Below are 20,207 nucleotides of genomic sequence, written 5' to 3' on the forward strand. Positions count from 1 at the left end.
CCGCTGCCCAGAGCATTGCGCCGGCGGTGGGGCGAACGAGCTGAGGCTGCGGGGGTGGGGGGACATCAGGGGAGGGGCTGGAGGTAGTATCCCGGGCCAGGAACTCGGGGGCCGGGCAGGACGGTTCTGCGGGCCATAGTTTGCCCACCTCTGGACTAAGATGATCCCATGGTGGGAAGAGGGACAAGAGGAAGAGGCCTAAGGAGGATAGCCTTAAGTAGCTTTGGTTGCCAGACTATGGGTAGCCCAAAGGGCCCTGGGTCAGAGCCCAGTGGAGTGGGAGGGCCCGGGCTCCCTCCCCACAATCCCCTTGGCAGTCAGGGGTTGTAGCCATGACCACTAGGCCACGCTCCCCAACCAGACCCTGAGTGAGGACCATTACAGGGGCAAAGAGAAATGGTCAGATCTAAGGTCACTGTTGGAATCTGGAGCCATGAACTGGCTTTTTAAAAAACATGATATTTACACATTTCTGCAGGAAACAGTCATACTGAAATATGTGGAGATTTTTTCCCATGGTATTTTCACCTCTAAGTGCTCTTAAAATAAGAAAAAAGCATTACCATTTTGAAAGTGTTTACTACTGTCAGTTCTGTTCCCTATCTGTATAAAGGGGAATTCTGTTAGATATGGTATAATCTCTCAAACTAGTCCAGCTTTCTTCAGGGAGCCCATTGTAATGGGCAATTGTATAAGAAAACCTGTCCTCACACGATTTTTAATTAGCTTTCTCCAGCAAAAATGTTTGAAATTCATATTATATATCTTGTGGATACTTATTAGGCATGAACCTGCAAACCTCCTGAGTTTCCCCCTTCCTACCATCAAACTCTGACAACACTGCAGTCTGGTCCTGCTTCATCCACTGAAGTCAATGGGAGTTTTGCCACTGACTTCAATGGAAACTGGATCAAGCCCTGAACAAAGATTAAGTAGCTGTAACACTGCCATGTGGACTCTCATGATGTCTTCCACCACCTCATTCATTTGGAAAACTGGCTGCAGCCCAATGGTCAAAACTTTGGGGGGAAAATTTAAAGAAGGCCTTCAAGGAAGGAAAAAAACAACGGTTTTTGACATGAAAATCTATGTATTAATGTTTGATTTCTTGCTGATTAAATATACTTTTTGGACTTCATTTAGCCTGGGTTTAACTGCTGCCTGTTTACATAGGCTACTGACTGTTTACATTAGGTCAATATACAAGACTAGCTGTTTATACCAAACCAGCAACAAATTCCACAGCATGCTCTGTGTCTGACACACAATTTGCCTGGGTTTCTTTTCCTATGTACGGAGCTGAACAGAAACAAAAATTAAATTGTAGAAATAAGCTAACAAGCAACAAATCTTTTTATGCATGGGATACTGCTTCTTGCACAAGAAATCTCCAGCAACATAACATTGTCACTTTCAAAACTACACAGAACAATCTATTGTACTAACAGCTTAAAATAGCACATGAATGGTAAATGTTCTCAATAGGAGAATAGGATTGATTCAACTTGGCAGTTGCCTTCATCCGCCTGGGGCAACAAGCACCTGATTTTCACTGGTGTGGAATACTCACAGCTCTTTCTGGTTTTCAGCTGGAGTTGTGGGTGCAGCACATCTGAAAATCAGGACTTAGATATTTCAAGTTTAGCACCCAAAAAATGGAGACTCCTATGTTTAGTGAACTCTTTAAATCATTTTGGGCCTTAATGACTTTCTCAAGGTCACAGCTGGGATTAGGAGTTGGGGGTTGTTGGCTCTCAGCTCTTGGCACATAGGGGTATACTGTGCTGCCTCCCTATGCATACATCTGATTATTAAAACCATATATGAAATATATTTATTCTTTACTTACCTGCCATGACCTGAGTTCAGAGTGCTATGTTCCCTCTGCAGTGTTTGGTGATTTTACTGACACGTGCAGCATTTTAAGAAACGCAGCAGCCTGCAGGGGTTTAGGTTTCTGTATCTAACTGCAAGAGAAACACAAACCTCTCAGTACTTGAATACAGGTCCTGAGGGGTAAAAAGCTACTCTTTTCACCTGTGAAATGCACTTGCAATTTTTAAGTCTTCAGGTGTGTGCTGCTAGGGCTGTAATGTCTCGTGTAGTTTAATTTACTTTTTTTTAATTTAAAAAACATTTTCATTTATTGTCTGATTTACTAAGGCCTTAAAGCTGCAATTGCAGTGCTCCCGGTAGTTGCACTCTAACGTGAGTGCAGGTGGAGGTTATGCAAGGTTGGAGGTATGATTAAGCATCAAGTATAGTCCTCATGGAGTGGCAGTAAATCTCTGTGTGTTCCATCTCCTACAAGTGCGAGGAGTTAAAAAAACAATGGTTGGCAAACGTGCATCTCTGAGGACATGTGAGCTGATGCACGATACTTTTTTTGGGTACTCAGCATCATGTGTAGGTTTCCTTCTCATGCCTTGCTGATGCTACCAGGCAGGAGTAACTTGGCAGCTGTGCAGCATTGTTCCCATTAATGTAGGATACGGTTCCTGTGAACTCCATGTCAAACGTGTGCTTTTCTATTCAACGTTCCACACCTCTACTGTGCAGGATCAAGCCCAAATTTGGGTCAGCAGCCAGTTGAGCATGGCTCAGAAATGAGCTTCTTTGAGACAGTAAACAGAAGCTAGGCTTTTGTTTAGGTAGCTCCCCATGCTCGCTCTCAGATCAAGAAGTGACCTACCACCTAACTGAATGAATTGACTCCACTATGTCTTTCTTTATACCTAAGACTGAACAACGAAGTCACTGCCACTAATGAAAGGTTAATTATCCCACATTTCCCCTGGGGTAACAATATCAGGAGTGATTTTAATGTTGTATTAAAGGTTTAATTGGGCTGGATATTTGTGGGTGAAACTCACTACTACACCCTATAATTAAGAAACTGGGTCATTCTGAACCTGGCTTGACAGGTCAACCTGTAAATTAGAGATTTTTCTAACTGTCTTTGGACCATTCTTCTTGGGGCTGCAGCTCATAGTATGAAATCCCTCTGTATCTTATACCTTTGAAATCTTCCAGTTGAAAGATGAAAGAAAATTATTCATGGAATAGACCGCATAGGACACATTCCTGACAATTATACAAGAGGAAAATACTTCCAGGGACTAAAGCTCTCACAGAAATAGACTCTTATATTTTGGCAGCATTAAGTGAACCTTTTCACATGTTAATAAATAAATTAAATAATGTTTAGCTTTTTTTTTCTGCTTTAGATTCTCTTCCCACTGAATTCTTAGCAATGGTCCTGTTCCCACGGTAGTCAATAGCAAAACTCTCATCAACTTCAACAGAAATAGGATCAGGCCTCTAGGTGTATAAAACAGGGTAGCGGCAGTGTCTCATGGGTGATCAATAGGCAGTGAACATTCAATGGAAGATTCTGTAAATGAAAAGGACCACGTTGAGCCTCTTTGAAAGCTAATACATTTCTAATGTTTCTTTATAGACAAACAGTATGCACACAATTCAAGAGCTGCCTTAGGCCTGATCCTTGTAAGTAGTTGGTGAATGCCTGCAAGTCATTGGGAACCATAGGCACTCAGCATTTATATTGCACTATGCTGTTTTTCCAATGAGTTAAAACTTTATGATCAAAGCAGAGGATATATGTAATAAAATATTCCAATATGTTGCTGCCTGGAATTTCTAACATGCACACATGTAACCCAATGGCCATGTATCATGTAACACATATACATACACATGAAGGATGAAGTGTAAAATCCATTATGACTCCACTATAGACAACTCTACGCAGATCTAAGTTACTTTTCTCAGTGCTTATATACCATTGTGTTGAGCATCATAGAAGTAACCTCCAACAGAGAGAATAAAAAATCTCATTCTAATATTAAGACATCTAGCTTCAGACCTGGGGACTTAAAATTCCACTTATCCTTCAAGGGACTTCCTGCCCTAAAGGTTGCAATCTACTGAATAGCATTGATTTCTTATTATGAAAAAGACTCTCTCTTCTTGCAGAATAGGTGAAATCTGAAGGTTCCAGGACCATACCTGACTATGCCTACAAATCAGATAGTTAGATGTCTAAATGCCAGCCTCAACACCCACTGTTCAGCTTGGACCATCTTAAAGATTAAGTTGACGGCCCTTTAAAATATATATCTAGAAGAAGAATAAATGTTTACTGCAGTTGAAACTCTGTAATACTTTCAAAGTTAGATAGCAATGTGTGGAATGTGGAGCACACTGGATGACATTTTCAAATGGGAGCTAAAGCTGGGCTCCGAAGACCTTATTTATATGCCTAAGTGTGAGATTCTCATAAGTGCCTAAATAATGTAGTAGCCCAAGTCCCAGTGCAGACAATGTGACCTGTGCTCCCAAGTCCCTTAGGCATTTTTAAAAATCTCACCTTCAAGCATCTAAATATGCATTTAAGAGCCAAATCTATTTTTGAAAATTTTAGCCAGTGCCTTTTTTTACACGTTATTATTGTTACTGCTTTTTCCTGCTTTAACTTTGTTGTGACGTTTTCAGAAGGCAGCTAAAAATGAATATTTGGTATTGGTATTTATTTCCATGTACCCTCTCCTTTAAGCTCTGATCATGCTATGTGTTGCACATCTGCAGATCCCTTAATCAAGTCAGTGGGCTCCACTGCCTGCATGCATTGCAGAATTCAGGACATAGGATCAAATTCTGTTCTGTGAGATCAGTGTAACTGTCCTGTACTTTCAACTGCCGTAAACATTTGGAGTAACTCCAGCAACTCAGGATTTATACCAGCATAATTGAAAGCAGAATTTGGCCCTTAGCAATAATGTTTCAAAGGGCTCCCTTCCTGCATGTTTAATGAAACAGACAAGAATTCTAATGGCAACTTTAGTACCATTCATCAGCAAAGTCATAGTACAGCTTGGTTTGTATTCTCTGCCACTGATTAACTACCATTAAATTAACTGTTAAGTATAATCAGATATAAACATTCCTTTGTGGTTAAGCTGTTAAACTTTTTTATTTTCCTTTTTACAATTCCATCGGCAATTGTAAAAAGGAAATACACATGTCGGCAAGAGACAGAGCATCAGGAATTTCATGTTACCGCAGCTAAATTATGTTTGTGGTTCCAGAAACACTTCTGGTGCAACCATGCTCATAAAATCCTAACTTGTAGGGAAAAGCTACAACTTCTACCCCAAAGTGCCATGGGTCTAACAACTGAGTATGATGTACAATAGTGTCTGTATTTAAACATAGACTGTTGATGTTGTTACAGAAATATGCATTATCAAACACACACAATCTACTGAGGACCACTGGGCCAGCCAGAATGACCATGGTTGATGGTGACCAGGCATTGTGTAGTGAAGTTTTGGTTCAATCCTGCAAATCCTTGAATCTCTCTGGCTTCGGGCCCTCCACCGGCAGCGCCAGGTAGGGTCAGGGCATGCACTCTTTCACATGTCAATGGAAAGTTTGAGAGCACAGTATGCTAGGGTGTTTTTCTTCATCCTGGCGATGTGGCCAAAGAGCATGCTACGCCACTTTTGAATATAATGAGCAATTGAAGACAGGCCAGATCTCTGCAAGATCATTATAGAACAAAGTCAAACCACTTTATGTGCAGGATTTAGCTCTGACAGTGCATATGAATGTCTCTAGCTGCTCCAAGTTTGCTATAATTTATGACGAGATAACTGTCTCTGTGGATGAGGAGAAAGCAGTGGACATGTTATTCCTTGACTTTAGCAAAGCTTTTGATATGGTCTCCCACAGTATTCTTGCCAGCAATTTAAAGAAGTATGGGCTGGATGAATGGACTATAAGGTGGATAGAAAGCAGGCTAGATCGTTGGGCTCAATGGGTAATGATCAATGGCTCCATGTCTAGTTGGCAGCCGGTATCAAGCGGAGTGCCCCAAGGGTTGGTCCTGGGGATGGTTTTGTTCAATATCTTCATTAATGATCTGGAGGATGGCGTGGACTGCACCCTTAGCAAGTTTGCAGATGACACTAAACTGGGAGGGGTGGTAGATATGCTGGAGGGTAGGGATAAGTTATAGAGGGACCTAGACAATTAGAGGATTGGGCCAAAAGAAATCTGATGAGGTTCAACAAGGACAAGTGCAGAGTTCTGCACTTAGGATGGAAGAATCCCATGCACTGCTACAGACTAGGGATCAAGTGGCTAGGCAGAAGTTCTGCAGAAAAGGACCTAGGGGTTACAGTGGACGAGAAGCTGGATATGAGTCAACAGTGTGCCCTTGTTGCCAAGAAGGCTAACGGCATTTTGGGCTGTATAAATAGGAGCATTGCCAGCAGATTGAGGGACATGATTATTCCCCTCTATTCAGCATTGGTGAGGCCTCATTGGAGTACTGTGTCCAGTTTTGGGCCCCACACTACAAGAAGGATGTGGAAAAATTGGAAAGAGTCCTGCAGAGGGCAACAAAAATGATTAGTGGGCTGGAGCACATGATTTATGAGGAGAGGCTGAGGGAACTGGGATTATTTAGTCTACAGAAGAGAAGAATGAGAGGGGATTTGAAAGCTGCTTTCAACTACCTGAAAGGGGATTCCAAAGAGGATGGATCTAGACTGTTCTCAGTGGTAGCAGATGACAGAACAAGGAGTAATGCTATCAAGTTGCAGTGGGGGAGGTTTAGGTTGGATATTAGGAAAAACTTTTTCACTAGGAGGGTGGTGAAGCACTGTAGTGGGTTACCTAGGGAGGTGGTGGACTCTCCTTCCTTAGAGGTTTTTAAGGTCAGGCTTGACAAAGCCCTGGCTGGGATGATTTATTTGGGGATTGGTCCTGCTTTGAGCAGGGGGTTGGACTAGATGACCTCCTGAGGTCCCTTCCAACCCCGATATTCTATGATTCTGTAAGGGTCCAGGTTTCTGGCCTTTATAGCAATAAAGGTAGAATGCCGGTTTGATAGATCCTGAACTTTGTCTCAGCACAAAGACATTTTGCATCCATAAGTGACACATGAACTTCCTGCAGGAGGTGCTAAGACAGGGATGCCAGAACAGCGGTGGGGGGAGCCAGACCAGAAGTTGAAGCCCAGCCCGGGGAGCCTGAGCAGCTGTGGGGAGCTGTGGATCTCCCATGTCCCTGCCCCTGGGCCTTCTGCCTAGGGTAGGTGGAGGGTCCATGGCTCCCCACAGCTGCCCAGCTGGCTCTTACCATGGACCTGCTGTGACTCTTCGGTCTCGGAGACCCCACCTGCAGGCCAGGCCGGAAGCCAAAGCTGGGCCATGGTAAGAGCCAAGCGGGCAGCAGTGGGGAGCTGCGGACCCTCCACCTACCCTGGGCGTGAGGGCCCAGGGGCAGGGACATGGGCCAGGCGCTTCTCTTGGGCCTCCCACTCCAGCCAGGTGGAGGTGCTGACTCCGGCTTCTGGCTTCCGGCTTGGCCAGGGGGCAGGGCCTCGGGGGAAGAGGAGGAGCAGGGGCAGGGCCACAGAGGTGGCAGGCCAACAGAGGTGGCAGGGCCTCATGCTGTGGCAAGACCTATTAATTGAAGAGCATCTGGTTTTCTGTGACCTTTTGAACTCTGCTTGCAGCCTAGGTAGATGTACTCGTCAACACTGTCTACAGTATTGAATCCCACCTGCACCATGGGTTCTGGTGGTCCAACTCTGAGGTTCTTGGTCTTGGTCTTCTGCCATGAGATTTTCAACCCCATAGTGTGGGTGGCATCTTGGAGTCCTTGGAGAGTGTGGCTGAAGTTCTCTGACTTCTCCACAAGCAGGGCAGTGTCATCGGAGTAGTCTTGGTTGGTGAACACATCTTAACCGACCTTTGATTCAGATGTATAGAGTGGAAAGTACTAATATCCAGTCAGTAGCTCAACAGAATAGTGTTGGGATGAGATGGCATCCCTGCTGCACACCTGATGCTGTGTAGAAATGCAGCAAAATCTATGAACCAACATGCACTCTTGCACCGGTTCTAGTGTGAAGATTGTGCACCTGATTTAGCAGAACATCTGGGACACCAATTCATTTCAATGTGAGCCGAAGTGCTGACCTGGCAACCAAATCAAAAGCTGCTCTTGACATTGTGTGCTGTTGAGGGCTTGTCTGTTATAGGCTCCTGGTTTAAGTGCCTAAATATCCACCAGTGGACCTGGATTTCAAACAATGAAATACCATGAAGGAAATTGACCACATCCTTGTCAGAAATCACTCCGGAGTGAAATCTCACCAGGTCTTCTGTGGTGCAGAAGAACTAGCAAACTCAGACCACAGACTCATTGTTGCACTGCTCTCACTGCACTTTTCAACACCTCACAAGCCAGATGCAGACCAACAGTACAATGTCCATTGTCTATCTGAGAATCCTGTTGAAGCTGTGAAATACACACAGGCCTTTGAGGATCACGTATGTAACCTCGGTGCCCTCTTGGACAACGTGGAGATTGCCTGGAGTGGAATAGCTAATGCCATATTACATGCCATTTCTGGAACAATCGGCTTTCGACAGTTGTGCAAGAAATCTTGGCTTTCTGAAGGTCTTTAATATATTAGTGAAGAAGGCAGAAATACACAAGCATGAAAATGTCCAAGACCTTAAATGGCTGAAAGGACATGGTGAAATGTGACTCTGAGATCTACACCAACTCCCAGGCTGACGGAGCAGAGGATGGCCTAAGTACAACAATCTGTGTCCTGCCTACAGAGCCATCACACAGCTGGCTGGCAGCCATAAACAGCCTTCTAACATCCCCATCATGAAACTAAATGCCTCTTCCTGATCATCAGTGGATGAGGTCCTGGACAGAAGGAAAACACATCATGGAAATGTGTTTCCACATGCACCTGCTGATGACTGTCTAGAGCTATGTGACTTGGCAAACCGCATGGCTGCAGACCCAGAGGTGAACACTGATCCTCCATCACTCCAGAAAGCATGAAAGGCCATCCAAAAGTTATTGAATGGATGTGCTGCTGGACCTGATGGTATTCCACTTGAGCTGCTGAAAGGTACCATGGAACCAATGAACATCAGCCTGCATCAACTGTTCAAGTTCCCTCACCAGAGCCTTCCCTTTCTCTCAGATCGAGAGAGAGTAAACAGACCTTGCAGCACACCCTGAAGGTTAATAAACTAGGACTATTTACAGATAGAAAACATTTTGGACCAGACTTTTAAAATTTCTGATGCAATTTGGTTTCTTTAGATGCCTAATTGCACTTGGAAATCCTGTATTTTGACAGGTACATGATCACAAATAATCATGATGTAAATTTTCACCAACAATGATGTATGCCGGTAAAAAGGCACAAAAAATGAGGTCCAGTTAAACCCAGTCTTAAAATTTGGTCTTTTCTCTCTAAAATATACGACATGCAAAATATGCCATTGTATTTCTTTTATTCTTGTCTAAAAGGCTAAAAATACAAAATTATATGAACTATTAAATTTCTATAATGTCAGCTGTAAAAACCAGAATTTTTTCAAACTAAGTTCAAATGACTTTCTGGAATTCTTCACCACATAGTGGGTAAGAGAGAGAATTCAGCTTAACAGTGTGTGGTGTCTTGTATTACACTTGATCTGAGAAATATACAATACAAATGGCTTGGCTTTCAAAAACTTAATAGGAGGCCTCTCTCTAAACATATTCTCTCCCCCTGTGTCCGTGAGAAAGAGATTAATTTATGTGGCTGCACTTAATATTTTCTTCAAAGGTGTAAACCTGTAGAAACTGGATTAGTATGTTGACTCCATCAATTAACGTTAATCTAATATCCTGCCTATTTAAATTAGTGTAAACATTGGCATATAGGGTTAAGGGAAGGGATTTAAATTGAAAAGGATTTATTTAAGGATTAGGCTAGTAGCTAAATTAGAATTAAATCCAGGAAGTAAACATCCAAGCAAAGCAAGTTGCGGGAAACAACAGACCGCTGCTGAGATCAGCAGTTCAAAACAATCATGTGCCATCACAGCTGTAAGAGGAGAGAAAAAAGCAAGTTATTACTGTAGAAGTAACACTCTGGATCTATTCCTGCTCCTATTGGAGTGTATGGGGAAACTCCCAGTTGGCTTAAATGAGCAAAAGTTAACCCTCTATCATTTTCAATACCAGTGATTCACTTGACTGAAATAAATCATTGAAATCATGTAATGAGGACATTTAAAACATGGCCAAAAAGATACATCCACAGAAGCATCTAAAGGGATAGCAACATTTGCAAGGAAATGATCTTCTGAGCAGATTTGATTCAACATTTAATAAAAGGTAATTTTAACCTTATGACACCAGAACAGCAATGAAAATAGCTATCGACTTCACTCCCTATTACTGTACTGTGGGCCAAATTCACCTCAGATTTACATGGATGGAACTCCATTCAGAATTGAACTGACTTGTGCAAAGTGGCCTAGGCAATGATTTTTAATTAGGTCACAAAATATAGGAAAACTTCCCCTCAGTTAGGCCCCTCTAGAACACACAGTCCCACCTGAACACAGCACCTGCCTCTCTTCTCATGCCAACTACATTCCTTTCCCTCTTTCCCACTGCCAGAGGGATAGGTGGCAGAAGCAGCCTGGGTAGTATCTTTTTTGTGCAGCTCACAAAATTCCTAAGTCTCCTTAGCTTCTCAGAGCTGTTTGCGTGAAATACAAAGGGATATATAGAACCTGATGCAGTGAAAGGGTTAAGGTAGAATGTTATGTGGCAATCCAAAGTCTTCCTACATGTCTAACAAGCATTTTTAAAATGTATTGATGCATTTAGGAATTAAGAATGATTAAATAAAAATAGTAAATGAATGTCCTCCACCTTCCTCCTCATGTTCCTGTATTCAAATTTTTATTTTGCTGTTTGTGGTATCTCTTTTTTCTCAAACCTCTTTTGTGTCTGTTTTCCCTCAGTCTAATAACTTTCTCTCCACCCACTTTTCCCTTCCTCTCTTTCATCTCCTGAGACTGTTCTCTTCCTTCCTTCCTTCCTTCCTTCCTTCCTTTTCTTTCAGTCTCTCCTTCCCTTTACTTACTAAGGCCAGGTCTACACTACAAACTTCTATTGGTATAACTATATCACTCGAGGGTAAGAAAAATCCACATGCCTGAGTGACACAGTTATACTGACCTAATTCCTGGCATAGACAGTGCTACATCGACAGGAGGGCTTCTGCCATTGACATAGCTACTGCCTCTCATGGAGGTGGATTAACTATGCCGATGGGAGAAGCTCTCCAGTCATTGTTGTAGAACAGTTGTGGGCAACCTGCGGCCCACAGGCCATGAGACATTTTGCTGATGTTGACTATCAGCAGGCACGGCCCCCCATCAGCTCCCAGAAGCCACGGTTCGCTGTTCCCGGCCAATGTGAGCTGTGGAAAGCGGCGGGCCGCAGTGAAGTGCTGCCCGCAGCTTCCCGCAGCTCCCATTGGCCGGGAACGGTGAACCGTGGCCACTGAGAGCTATGGGGGGGCCGTGCCTGCGGATGGTCAACGTCAGCAAAATGTCTCGCGGCCCGCAATCAGATTACCCTGATGGGCCACAGCTTGTCCACCACTGTTGTAGCATCTTCACTGAAGCGTTACAGCGGCACAGCATGCCCCCGTGCAGCTGCACTGCAGCATTTTAAGTGTAGACCTGCCCTAATTCCCAGCCTTTTCTACTCAGTGCCCCTTTCCCCCAGCTCTCTCCCTCTCTCTTATGCGCATGCACGCATTCCCCTCCCCCTACACTCATATTTATTTGTTTCTGTGCCACTGTGAACAATGCCACTGTGAACAATCGATAGTTTAGAAGCTTCTTTCCCCCATATAAACACACACTAACTATACACTAGAATAATCATTTCACCACCACTGAAATGCCACCTTTGTAGTAGAATGTGACAGCTGCTTTGGAGTTCACTGCCAAATAACACAACTGAACATGAAGAATACTGTGTCTGGTTAAAGTAGGCACAGTATCATTAACTAAATTGAAATTTTATACAGGTCACTCTTGCTCTTTCAAGAAATGCCATAGTACCTTTGTTGACCACAGGTGGCAGGGACCTGTGATTTGAATCTCATCTAAAAGGTGGCGTCTTTAGTAACATAATACCAGCAGCTCCATGTTGGAGCATTGTCAGAGCTACTGGAGACCTATAAATGTAAAATAATCTCAGCTCTCATTAAGATATCCATTTTCTTGCAGCGCTTCCCTTGATAAACCAAAGTAAAATGATGTAAACCCACCTAGATTTAAAAGCTTGTCTCTGATTGTTCCTAAAGATCACCGGTTATTCAGTGTCCCCACCCCTTTCCTTGACAGCAATCCAGGCTCCTCTTTGGGGTCTGTGAAAACCATGGCCCTTGACATGTGAGAGGACCTCAGATCAGTCTGTGGCTGTGCAAACAGTGCTGCCCAGACTGCAGCTGATGGCACCAGGATCTGTGCAAGTTTATTCTCATTAAGCTGCCTGAGAACAGGGACTCAGATCATTTTCATTATACACATTTTATGTAACAGGATCTTGAGTATATATCCCAAAAAATCATCTCACTAACCCTCCTCAAAATCCAAAAGTCATCCCTGTTCTTAGTGGTTTCATAATGGTGGAGAGGAGCTGGTGATATTTTCCTGGAGTGAAAAGTTGCTTTGCACTGAGGCTTGCCTAAAAATGGTAAGTCTGGCTGTGGGCATTAGTTTAAGAATAACTCAGATAGAAAAGTGTCACCTACTGGATCCCCACTATGAGTTCTTAGGTTTTTCATTGGTGGTCTTCTGTCCAAGTACTGCCGAGGTCCAAATCTGCTGAATTTGTGACAAATATCTGACAAATTTGTAGCCCAAAGTAGTATGGCTGCAAGCCATATTGGATGGGTAATTTACAAATTAGATATGGGATTATGCAGTCTATGAATGCAGCTTTAACAGCACTTCTCTTAAACCCCAGTGGACTATGCAACTGTCAGCTTCTTTCCTTTTTTGCCAGTACTTAGTGGCAAATAAATTTGCCCCTCACTGCAGTGCCACCAAGCAGAATGCTAGTCTAGCATTAAATTATATATCACCTATCAAGGACCACTATTGAATTGCAGTAAAAGCATTATGAAAATCTGAACTGAAGGAAGGCTTGAAGAATTGGGTGGATGGTTGAAAAGTAGTTGGCTTGTTATCAAAGTACAGTTGGAACCATGCTTGGCTTAATTTAGTCTAGCTGAACACACAGATTGTTTCTCAGACGTGTGGATAACTTAGTTTTTAATCATTTTGGCAGTTCTTCTACACAGCAGAGCCCCAAAAGACTGAAACAATCCAACCACTTTCTTGCAAAGAAAACTGTCTGAATTTCAGTCACACAGAGCTCTCACACAAGCTGTTGTCTTGTAAAGGCAGACGCTTCCATATTTCATCTTTCTGAGTAAAGTAGCACACTAACAAGCGCATTGTTGGCAAAAGGTTTTGGAATCAATAATTACTGAAATGCGTGTGCTGTATTCAGCATAATAGGCATTAATTGGCACCCTCGTGGGCAGAGAGACCAAAGACTAAGTGGGCACAGTGGTCCCTCCAGGACATAGGGGGCTGTGTTAGGGGAAGATCGCAGAATCACTGCTCATCCTTGGTAGCTAGAGGACTTTCACAGGATAAATAATTCACTTTAAAATGTGCTATTTAAAAACAAAACAAAACAGATCCTCCCCTGACTGCTCCCTGTGTACATAGTCTGTGGTAAATCTTGATTGCTCCATTCTGGGCAGAACAAGTACTGGCAGATGTAAATACAACCCAGTGTTCTTTCTGCTTCCCTTTTTTGAAAAATGTGCAACGACAGAAGTAGCTGCATACAAGTCCAACGAAAGAGGTTGCTAAGATTTTTCCCCTCTGTAATTCAAGTTTTCCACCTGCCTGACACATGTTCAAGCCTCACTTGTAACTGAAATTAGTTGAGTCCTTCAGATTATCTTTAATGGACTGCTGACCTGAGACTGGTTCTGACCTCGGGGACACTGCTGTATATCCAGAATAACACCACTCGTTGTTGTGTTATATTGGTGGAAGGGAGTTCAGAATCCAATCCCAGAGCCTTAAAAATCCTATTCTCTTCAGAGGCTAACTAATATGGACCTGGACCTGTAAGGTGCTGAGCACCCTCAACTTCAGTAGAGTTTAATATAAGTCAGTGGGCATTGAGAGCACTCAGGATCAGGCACATGAGCTAAAGGGATAGGTTGTGCCACCCTGACTGCCTTACTCCAGAAGTAGTGCCATTGGGGCGGATTCTGACCCTCTTACTCATTCTAAGTAGAATCTTATTCTTCTGGCAGATTCTAAATGGGCCTTAGAATAGCTGTCCCTTTATAGTGCCAGAGTGGTGTAAAGGGGCTTCAGTTAAATGTGAAACAGATTCAATGTGAGTAAAAGTCGTGGAATCTGTGCCTGAATTACCTTAGTGAAGCGTCAGGACATAGTTTTACCAACTGGATGAGTTCTTCCATCCTACTTCTTAACTCTCTGACTTTGTGGCCTTTAGTGGAGATGCTCAGGATTTACAGTAGTGTACAAAATAGCAGGATTTGGCCCATTGTGCGTTTAAATGAGAAGTAAAGGGAGAAGAGCAGAAGCAGGGAGAGTACAGTCATATTGAAACACCCTTAAAACATTTCAGGGCTAAATCCTGTTTGTCTGACTCACACCACTGAAAATCTGGGTGATTCAAGGTTGGATTACCAAAACAGATGCACCCATTGGGCCCTTTTGTGAATTTGGGCATAGATGGATATACAGGCTTCTGTTCTGACAGTGGTTTCATGAGCTCACACATTTGTGGGCTTGTACTTATGTAAACCTGATGTCCACAAGTAATTTATTCAAAATGCCTAAGAGACTTAGGAACCTCAGGCCCATTGATTTGACTAAGTCATGTACATGCTTTTTAAAATTTACCACACTATAACAGAGGTCCTGATCCAAAGCCTATTGAATTTAGTGGGAATCTTTCCATTGATTTCAGTGTTGTTTTTTTATTAGACCCTCAGCCGGATCACTGTGGTGAAAGCTCTTTCACTGTGGTGTTCTTGCAACCTTCACATTAATTCTGTATATAAAGATCAGTTTTGAGAAGCAGTTTCCTCCTCATATTTAAATAAATTAAAGTGCACAGCTTCTGAGTACCCCATCAAAGCTCCACGTCAGCTGGCCACATTTGCTGAAAAGCCAGCACATCAAACCTATATTTGAAGCAGTGCCTTGCTCATGTTATAGGCTATAGAGTTTCACAGGCTAGAATATTGGTAAATATTTATTTTTAATTACTTGGTTCTTTTTTACAAAACCAAATGCAGCCAAGAAAACTACACTGTAATTTAATGGGTTTTAACATGCCACACTAAACTGCCCTCTTAAACATAATGAATTATGTGAAGTCATCCAGTTTAAGACTCTCTTAAAGAGGTATTTTAATTTAAACATGGTTACATATTACTAGCTTCAGTGTCTGAAAACATTTATAGTGCCAGTAACTGTTCCATCGCCCTAGGTTATGCTACAGACTGAAAGACAATCATAAACTAAGCGCAGTAAAGTGTGCTGTGGTTTGGTGTAACTGATAGATGAAACTGCCAGTGTGATGGCCTCAGGCAAGAAACACAGGCTGGTTGGACTAGAGTCTCATTTTAGACAAAAGTGTTGGTTAAAACAAGGACAGGAAAATAAATAAGGCACTAGTTGCTCAGCTGTGTTTTTTTAGAACACTATGCAGGAAAAAACAGCCCCCACAGTAGCTCTTCCGGCATCTTCCCTCTTGGAACTGGCCATCTACTGCTGCTTCAATGCTTACGACTGCCACTTCTCACATATGGCGATCAGGCTCAGGCAAATTGCCTTTCAGTCAGCCAGTGTCAGAATTTTGAGGGGGCTGTAACACAAAGATGCTTCTTTTCTCTAGCTACCACCCTGTAGCTGATTGGTAAGGGGAAGATAGGCTCCATTAGGCCAAAGATGGCCTTTATCCTCTCCAACAAAAAGATGGAAAGAGAAAAAGGAACTGCCATATCACCTTTTCTGGGCTTTGGACCTCCCAACTGCCCTCTTGTTCAATCACCATGTACTCTGTGGGATCACAGGTAGGGTCCGGGAGAGTAGGAAATTGTTTTAAGCAGCCCATGTGACAATCTCTTATCTTGGGTCTGCACATGAGAGTTACAGCTAGAGTGCTGTATAGTCTGCAAAAGCCTATTGCAGCTATCAGGTTTTCACTTGTCAATTGTTGTCCTTAAAAGTAGCTGGATATTCTAAAGCTACTGACAAAGTTTAAGAACTTTATTGTTACGGAACAATTGCACATCTTTGTTGAAGAAGGCCATAATCCAAACATAGAGCAGATCCTGCCACCCTTACTTATAGCAAGTGGCACCTTACTCTGCCAAGGGCCCTGCTGAAATCAGTATGGTACTACTCAGTGTGAGTACCACTGGCCCATATACTGTATGTGTCTTCATGTTAGCAATGAGGTATATGAAAACACACCAGATCTTCTTGCCTATGCTGGTCTTCTTGTGTGGATTGATACTGTGTGTCAGTAAATAAATATAATCCATGTATCATCACAACATTGTCACACTTTAGCTGTGCACCTTGATAGACAGTTGTAAAAAAGTCACCTTGTCACCTTGATCGATTGGTCCATCAGCCCTCACAGAGAGAGTGCTGATCGCAACACGTCATTCATGTTGTTCTAGCCAGTCCTTCAGCCACCCACTAGCCAGGCTGTCAGTGGCATTGGGCACCTGATTGGCATAGCGCACCGCAATCCACAACCCCTGAGCAATCCGCCAGCCTCAGCTTACCAAGTAGCTGGGATTACAGGCATGCACCACTGTGCCCGTACACATTGCTAATTGTGTAGAAATGTGTGCTTAGACAGCAGCCAAGGGGACTGACATTCATTTTACTCACAGTGGTGCAACTCTGTTAACTTCAGCGGGGTTACTCTGGATTTATAATGGAGTAATGCAGATCAGAATGTATCCCAGTGGAAGTACAGTAGGCATGTATCTGACCCATTACATTTTTTTAAATGCTCTTATAATTCAGGCTAGTATATATTTTCCAATAATCAGAACATCACTTGGGGCCAGATTTCTCCACCTATATTCACATTGAATAGTGCTTTACTCTGCCAGTAGTCCCATACATTTCAATGCGACTACTTGATGAGTAACATACTAAACATTTGTATAGGTGACAAAATCTGGCCCTGGGTATTTTAAACCCCTTAATAAAAGATTTACAGAATGACTAAGGACCTCTTTTGATCACTAGCTCTTCAGGGCTGAGACTGTCTCTTTTCTGTGTCCGTACAACACAATGGCATGCTTTGGGTGCTAGCATCATGTGAGGGCCAGACTGCAAATCATGTACTTCCACTGAAGTCCTAGTAACTTCTGGCCCTTAACTAATCATGTGATTTAAATCTTGCTGTCCTGAAACAAAAATCCCCTTTCAATAGCAATGGTAGAACTTTGTAGAAAATGTCTGATACATGTAAGATTTCTTCTCCTTTATGATAAGCAGTATATGTTCTCTTAGGAGAGAGTTTGGGATAGGATTAAAATAGAACAGAGAGTAATGGAGAAAATATTCTCAGTTAGGATTACATTTAAACCTTTCAACATGACTGATAATATTTCCTTCTTTCTTTTTAGTATAAACTTGACTCAGCTGTTGAAGGGGGAGCACAGAGATTATTTCTTGTCAGAATCTAACAAAAATAGTATGGTTAACCTAATTCAAATCATACTGGAGAAAAACCTTAAACATCATAAACCTGATCTCCTCTTACATGCACAGGTGCACATCGGGAGTAACTTGGTTGTAAGAGTAGTTCAGAAGAGACAAGAATCAGACTCATTTGGGCCTGGTTCTGCATGGATGTGAAGAAGACTAATGCATAATGCTTCCAGAAGCTCTGACTGGGGAGGTGCACCTCCATTTTGTCCCCTTATCTTGCCTCTGTTGAAAAGCAAAAATGGGAACCTCATGGGTCTGCAGCAGTACACTGTATATTTGAAAATGCCACAGATTCTAGTAATATTTCTCTCATGATAAAACTAGGACAAAGCCAATAAAGAATCATCAGATCTTTAAAAAGAGGGACCAGATCAGGGCAGAGTTTCCAAGGCAACATATGAGATGGAAGGAGGAGTTTAAGGGCCCTTTTTTAGAAATTATCTGACTCAGTTGAACCTGCCCTACCTGGCTATCTGTTCTGTTCTCTAGCTGTAAGATATTATTAACCCGCATTGTCTTCAGTGGGAATTACATATATTCTGCAGTGGAAGAACAGGGGCCTTGAGAGTCTACAATGTCTCAGTTTATTCAAATTCTCCTTATAGGCATCCAACAGAATGTTCTCTCCCTTGCTCTCTTTCCTGTTGCAGTGCTTCTCTTTGTGTAAATTGCCAGTTTATGATCCCACTGTATTTCCAGCAGCATGACATAAGTCAACCATGTTCCTCTTATGTAGTCGGTTTTCCAGGTCAGTGCAGAGTCCAAAGTCTGGTTAATTTCTGGCAAATCAGAAGAAGATAGCGACTCATCTCAATCACTTTCATGGTTCATGTGCCATCTCTTTGGCTTGAACTTGATTAAATGTGCTACAAGGGAATTCCAAACTCCCTTGGCTTCTAACTGTGGAAAACAAAGAGTGTGGGGGGAGAGATTAATTTTTTTTAGAGGCTCATTCTCCTGTATAGCAAATGTTCACTTTACAAAACTGGCATTCCCTGGATAGCCTTGTCAGCATTCTCAGCAGAGAAGCCAGGGGATTCAATGAGCATGGAGAAACAATGCTTCCTTCACACCTAGAAATGGGCCTTCCGGATCAGGGCTCAGACATATTTGTGGGGCATTTTATCTCTGTGTGTGTGTGCCTGAATTTTTCACTGCTGCTACTGTCTGTGCCGTATTTGCTCTGCAGCTATACAAAGGAGTTTGTTCTATGGTGCTGTCAATCACCTTCCGGTAGAACTAATTTTGCTGAAACTTGCTCTCAGTAAACAATCTGGAAATAAAACCATTAATTTTAATGTAGTAAACGTATGTATTCATTAAATTGTATTGTTTCATATGGATTCACAAGGGACCTATGTGAGGCAATTTCAGATCACTGGAAATTTGCAAGTGTCTAGAAGTTACAGTTCATATCTGAATAGCTAAGATGTGTATTTAGGGCCTAATACTGCATGCATTGCAGTCAAAGGCAAAGTTCCTGCTTTATGTAGTTCGGTCAGGAGTTGATTTTGTCCTTGTGGAGGAATCACAACTCCTGTGCCCCACAGTACACATCCAATCTCTATACTGTACTTAGTTCTGTATTACTGGTCCTAAATTGGTGACATTATTTTCCTTGTGCCGATGTGGTCAACTATGCAATATATGCTGCACTATCTGAGGCAGGATGGGATCCTTTCTAGTCCATTTTCTTATCTGGGAAGCTTTTATTGAGGTCTGGTCTAAGTGTTCTGTGAGTAGCACAATTTCTCCTGGTGGTTTCATAGAACCAACTGGTTCTAGTAATGGTAACTGAATGAGAGCATCACCATAGGCATGCTGATGTCTGGCCTTATAAACTATTTTATCCTCATAAGTGGCTAATGTTGTAGGCAGGCCCGTGCCATATTTGGCACCACCTTATTTTCATTGAAGAGTCCCACCAGTGGTTTGTGATCTGTCAAAATGGTAAAAGACTTTCCATGTAGGTACTGGGGAAATTATTTTATAGTGAGGCTTTGTTTCTCCAACTGGGAGTAACCCGTTCAGCTTTATTTAGGGTCCTGGAGACATATCCAATTGGCCTTTCTCCAATATCTCTCATGTTATGGGACAAAATTGCCCTCACTCCATATGATGAAGTGTTGGAGGACAGGATTAATTCTTTGTCCAGGTCAAAATGAAGAAGGTAGCTCTGAAGATTTGAGTAGCTTTTTAGATTCCTGGACCGCTTTCTTTTGTTTCTTTTCCCAATGCCAAGGAGTCTCCTTCCCCAAATAGTGATTTCAAGGTTCTAAAAGGGCTGAAACTTCTTCTTGGCCTATCCTGTAGCCCAGGTGTGAAGGAAACATTGTTTCTCCGTGTTCATTGAATCCCCTAGGCCAAGTAGCTGAAGCCCCTATATCTACTTCCATGTGTACCAACTGATTGTTTAACTCTACTGTTATTTTGTAAGGTCCCACTTTCTTCCCCGGTATACAATAAATAGTGTGTACC

The sequence above is a fragment of the Chrysemys picta genome, chromosome 3 (genome assembly GCF_011386835.1).
Source record: "Chrysemys picta bellii isolate R12L10 chromosome 3, ASM1138683v2, whole genome shotgun sequence".
Lineage (NCBI taxonomy): Eukaryota > Metazoa > Chordata > Testudines > Emydidae > Chrysemys > Chrysemys picta.